Here is a 6,000-nt window from a genome sequence, read left to right on the forward strand (position 1 = left end):
GGGGGGGGGCAGGAAAGGACAGTGGGGACCACTCTGACGGCCAGATGGTCCCAATCAGTAACATGACCTCACTTGTACTTTCACAAGTATCCTGTAACTCTCACACACACACACACACACACACACAGTCACAAAACCTTTTGAGCATTTATTCCATATCCTTGATATAGATACACAATTCAGCATACTAGTACAACTAGGACACACTAATTGAAACTATGAATGTAATGTTTTTCCACCATAATGTTACTTTTGGCCTACTAGTATGCAATTAAAAGTTCTTAGAACTAGCTGCACTAATAACACGACTAGGCCCAACGAGTTAACTTCTGTTACACACTAGTAAACAACTGGCACACTATCCTCTCAAGCAGGACTACTCTTGGCATACTAGTAGAATGTCTTCGCAGTTATGATTTTTCCACTACTAGTGCAACTTTCTGCATGCCAATTTTTGTAGATAACGATACTAGTAATCAACCGTGCTGCACTAGGTCCAATTGAGTGCTCATGTTGGCAAGTTTGGCAGACTGGTCCTGGGGATGCGCTTGGTGAAATCAAATCTTTTGAATCATTGTATTGTATTTTTATTTGTTTAAATCATAAAACTAGGTAGCACAGCTATGGGGGGGGGGCACACAAAAACAATCGAGGTTCGAGGGCAGTAAAGACTTTAGTATGTCGCTGATGGTGTACACTCGCCTGATTTCTCTGCGGGCAGCGTGGGATCGGTTTCCGCTCAGTGATGCTGTCTGGCGCCTGCGACCAGTTCAGGGTGATTTTTTTTTTGCCCAAAGTCACCTGGGATAGGTTCCAGCACCCTCCCACGATCCTGTACAGAATAAGCCGTGTTGAAGATGACATGATATGATAGGAGTCATTTTGATTAGTCATGATTGGAGTCAGCTGTGACCACACTCTCAGCAGCGCAGCTCTCCTTCTGTCCTGCTTCGGGTATACCAAAGTTGTCCTTGTCGTGTGCAGAAATGAACGACGGTGAGGGGAGGGGGGGGGGACATAGCATAAAGTACATGCACTTTACTTTGGACATAAAGCATATCGGGGGGGGAAAAAAATGATCCGGTGGCTTTCTGTCGCTAAACTCTAATGCTAAAAGTGGCACTAGTTATGGAAAATATGCTACTAGTACAACAGTTGTTGTAGTCAAGGCAGAAACTTCATCATTGATCTCCTTATTGATCGTGTCTCTTCTGTCCCAGTGGACCCCCCTCTCCTCTAGTCACGCGACCTCTCGGACAAACGACACTTCACCCACCGTCCAATCCCAGAGTTTGAGGATTGGGAGCAGAATGGTGGGATTTCCCCCCCCCCCCCCTCCACCCTCTGTGACTGCGTGTATCACGCCATTCTGCTTTCCTCCTGCTGCTGTTTTTTTTTTTTTTTTTTGAGTAGGAGGAGGGGTGTCACAAGGGGGGCCTTTTAATCCCTGCCTCACACCAACACATGCACACACGCCTTCCAGGAGAAGCCTTTCCTCGATTGGCTCCACCCACTTGGCCCCCCGTCTAGACTGTGATTATACACCTGCTCCATATTTACACATTTTCTTTTCTTCAATCTCAGTGGAACTTCCACTGATAATCTTCATTTCGTTAAAATGCAATTTAGTTCGACGTTGCCATTTTTTGTTTCTGCCTCAGGTCAGCGTAACGTGCAACGAAGCACATTTTCTATTCTGCCTGTGGCCCAAAAGGGTGAACAGGGGCACTTAAATGCTGTTTTTACGACAATAAAAAATATTTTTTTCTGTCTAGTAAAATTCTACAACAACAAATAATAAATTAAGAGCTGCTCTCCTCAAATGTGCAGAGTGGGCTTGGATTTTTTTTAGCCTCTGATAATCAATAAACCGGAAGTATCATTTTATTCCTTCATCTGTGCGGCCCGATACCGGTCCGCAACCCTGTGGTTGGTTTTTTCCCCTCATTGACACTTGCTACACATGTCCTTTCCAACCTGTTTTGATTCATTTCCATTTAAATTAAGACAGACCAGAGGTGAAAAAAAAGATTGCTAATGAAAAACTTTTTTTTTAAGATTGACTGTCACTCAAGAATAAAAAGATGTTTAGCTTGAGCAAATTCAACTTCTCTGATTTTTGAGGTAGCTGAAATAAAGGTCACAAAAAAAGCCACAAAAAGCCAAAGAGTGTACAGAACCATAAAAATAAGTCAACTTATTTTGACTAATTTCTTGAAAAATGGCACTTCAATATTTTTTTTTTAACAGAGTGACAATCACCTTTGACAATCACACAGGTCTAAAACGTCTGGATTTTAATTTTATTTTTGTATTTATTGTAAAATAAGAAAGAGGATGAAAATTGCTAAACACGTGTGGGATAGCGCTTCAAAGTTTTGAGCATTTTTCTTAGAGATATTTTTTTCTGAGATTTTTGAGAACTTTATTATTCGTATTCTTTATATAATTCTTATTTCTTAAAGCAAAACAGCCCAAAAAGTTATTTAATAAAAATGCACAAAATATTAGAGTGCCAGCTGCCATTGCACAAAAGAGATTTATTTTTTTTAAATTTTTTTTTACTGCACCTCTTTTGGATCATTCTAGTGCGGCAGTCGAAATGAGTTCAAATGTCATTACCATACTTTTTTTTTTTTATCATTACAAAAAGAGGACATTAGGCGAAATTGTTTTCTCACCTCAATCTATCTCAACTTTAATTCTAGTGCACTTAGAGCAAAGATAATAATAATATTATTATAATATTAATATTTAATTATTATTATTATAATATTTCCTAACTCAATTTCTGATCTAATTCAAAAGTGAAATTCCATTTACATGTGCCCTGTATTTCACATATAGGAAGTGCCAAGTTTTCTTCTCTCTCTCTTGTGTGAAGCTGTAGATGAAACTGGAGCAACGTCAAAATTTTCAACTACCAAGGGTCATTGAAGTCTCCGCCGGAATATTGAAATCTTAATCTCACAATCACAGCGTGCATGACGTCACTCATATTTCCTCCAAGATGAGTTTGAATGTAAATAAACAACTGCAATTTACCTCTTCCATTCAGCCCTCTCTTTCACATCACTCGACTTTGTTTTAGCGTCGGCTCTCGTCCATCTCCGCATCTCCTCCAGGTTGCCTTCGGTGCGGAATGGAGAGGATGTCAGTCAGCTCCACTTTTGAGAGGACGTCAGTCGGCTCCACATTGGGACGAAGCTAGGAAAAAAGTGCTGAAAGTCCAACAGCGCCGATATTCTCCGCCAAATAAAATGCCTTGGCCAAAAGGCTGCAAATGTCCCAGCGGGACAAGGGAGAAAGTAACGGAGCTGTTGTAGCAGGCTCCAACAAGCTCTGCCAAAGAGAATCACAGCCAGAAATACTGAAACAGTCCAAAACTGGTTCGCACAAACAACGATGAACATTAAATGACAAAAAAAGGGTGGTAAAGTACAAATTGAGGAGAAAACTATATCAGCGCCGTTGTAACAGGCTATCAACTCACAGGCACCTCTTTCGCCATTTAATCTTTCATCTTCATTGTGTTTTGACAAGTTTCTTGAAATACGGTGGACCAAAATGGTAAAAAGGTGTGGCTATTTCTACTTGAAATGAAGCTTTTAAATTTATGGGAAAATTTTTGAAAGGATTAAAAATAATAACATCTTACGTGTGCAATAACAGTTCTGAAGTTTTGTGCAAATTTTTAAAGGGATGACTTTCGTTAGGATTTTCGTGACTTTTCTGTGCCTGATTTTTTTTTTTATGCATGTTTGTGTTTCTGTTTTGAATGTAAAAGTTCCACAAAAGTAAATCATATCCATACTACAGTGACTCAAAGGAGTAAATTACGTGATTAAAAAGTTCCAAAAACCATGGAAAAAAAAAAAAATTTTTCAAAAAGGATTTTCAAAATGGCATGAAAATATATATTTTTTTAAGCTTTCAAAAAATGTTTTTTTTTTAACTCACTTACAGTGTATTTTAACTTTTTTTGTGCCTGTTTCCCAGCATACATTTTTTCTAATGCTAACATCTCATTTACAATGGCAGTTCTGAAATTATTGCCTCTCTTTAATAATCTAATATATTGTCTCTTTGTTGCTCAGGTGGTTTTCCAAATTTTACATTTGAAGTGCTTGTTGTTGGTCTTTTTCTAAGTGATCACATTGAAGCTTGTGTGTTTCGGCTGCAAAACTTCGAAAGTCCACCACAAAAACACAAGAGAATTGTCAAGTGAAAATTAATGTCCGCAAAAAATATATTAATAAAAAAATCCTCCTGATGAAATTCCCTCCATACGTGGAGACGCGCCATCACACATTGCCGCCCTGGAGAATTGTTCACCATCCTTTTTTTTTTTTAACAGCATGCTTCCCTGAGAGGGAGAGGAAAACCTTTTTTATTTAACGCGCGTGGAGATGGAAAACATTTTAGGGAAGAGGAGGAGGAGGAGGATGAAGAAGAGGGAGGGAGCAAGGCTTGTGAGAGTGTCATATTGCTCATGCAGTTTGCCTTGTCATTCACATCCTTGTGCACACACATGGCCAACCTTGACATTGACTCTGAGGAATAAAAGGAAAAAGGTGGGGGACCAAAAAGCACGTGCAGCTACTTTTGCTAGAAAAATTGGATGTGCAAAATCTATTGTGTGTGTCTGTAAATGGTGGGTTTGGGGGGGGTCTTTCGTGTGCTCCCACCAACATGCCGTCAGGCGTGGCTTGTGCGAGGACATCTTGTTGGGGAGTCTGAAGCAACGGGTGCGCTTCTTTTGTTCACCGGCACGGCTGCTTGCTTCTGCTGCTGCAAAGCGCTTTTTTTTCCTTTTTTTCTTTTTTAAGGGAACTGGATGTACGTATGGTCGTATACGACCCCCTACTCGCCCCCGCCTCCTACATAGGGTCTGCAGTCTGCCAACTCCCTTCCCCCTAGTATATATTATATAAATATATATACAGACACCGCCCACCCCCACAGCCCCCACCTCCTCAATCCCTCCCCCTCCTCCTGTGCCAGACACCCTAGTCTATACATAACATCCTCATGCAGAGACGACAACGTGGTGCCGCAAAGCGTGGCTACACCAGGTGGGCGTATCACCCCAAAGTAAATTAATAAATAAAATAAATCTGCTCAGCAAACCCACCAGCCATCCTCACAAATGATTACTATGAAGAAAAATAATAGTTCGACATGAGGACTATATAAGTTGACGTCATCCTTTCCAATGGGCATGGAAGCTGATTCATTGGTTCTTATTTTTTTTCAAGTGTAGTAGCCAAATTATAATAATACAATATTTATCCTCAGTAATTTTACATTTATATTATTAGGAGAAAAAAGTCAAATTTTAGGAGGACTTAAATAGATGTCAGAAGCTGATTCCGTATTTTTCTAAACAACAACAACAACAACAAAGAGGGGGAAAGGGTCATCGTTCAAACAATACCACGTGGTTGTTTTTGGCCTATACCCCCTTCACCCCCACTAGTATTGTTACTATTAATTAAACCACTATAATAATAATAGTCCGAAAATGACGTCAGTCCTTCCCAGCACCTGAATTCTCTTGTTTCAAAGAACAAAAATGCTGATTATCCATATAATAATACAGTACATCACATGGCTCTTTTGAAGCATGAGGATGAGGAGGGGAGCGGCTTGGAGGAGCCAGACTGGGTGGAGCGTCGCGCCCCCCCATCCACCAAGCCCCCCCTCCCCTCGCCTTAGCCACCGGCAAGTCCAGCCCGGGAAGAGCGCGCAGACGACGGCCTTGTTCCCCTCGCGTGTCCCGTCCGTCCCTGGAGCTCCTCGGCGAGCGTACTGGAAGTAGTAGTGTGGTGGTCCAGGAGGCGAGGGGGGCGGGGAGGTAAGGGGGGGGGGTGACGGGGGGAAGGAGAAGGGGAGGGAGGGAGGTTCGGCTGGGTGGCTGGTGGGTCGGTCCATGGGAGGGACTAGCGCAGAAAAAGAGGAGGGGGGGCCGGTGGAAGGAGGCGGCTGCGAGGAGGCTGT

Source organism: Idiotropiscis lumnitzeri, chromosome 10 (assembly GCF_059441095.1).
Source record: "Idiotropiscis lumnitzeri isolate Australia: NSW breed Sydney's pygmy pipehorse chromosome 10, RoL_Ilum_1.0, whole genome shotgun sequence".
Classification (NCBI taxonomy): domain Eukaryota; kingdom Metazoa; phylum Chordata; class Actinopteri; order Syngnathiformes; family Syngnathidae; genus Idiotropiscis; species Idiotropiscis lumnitzeri.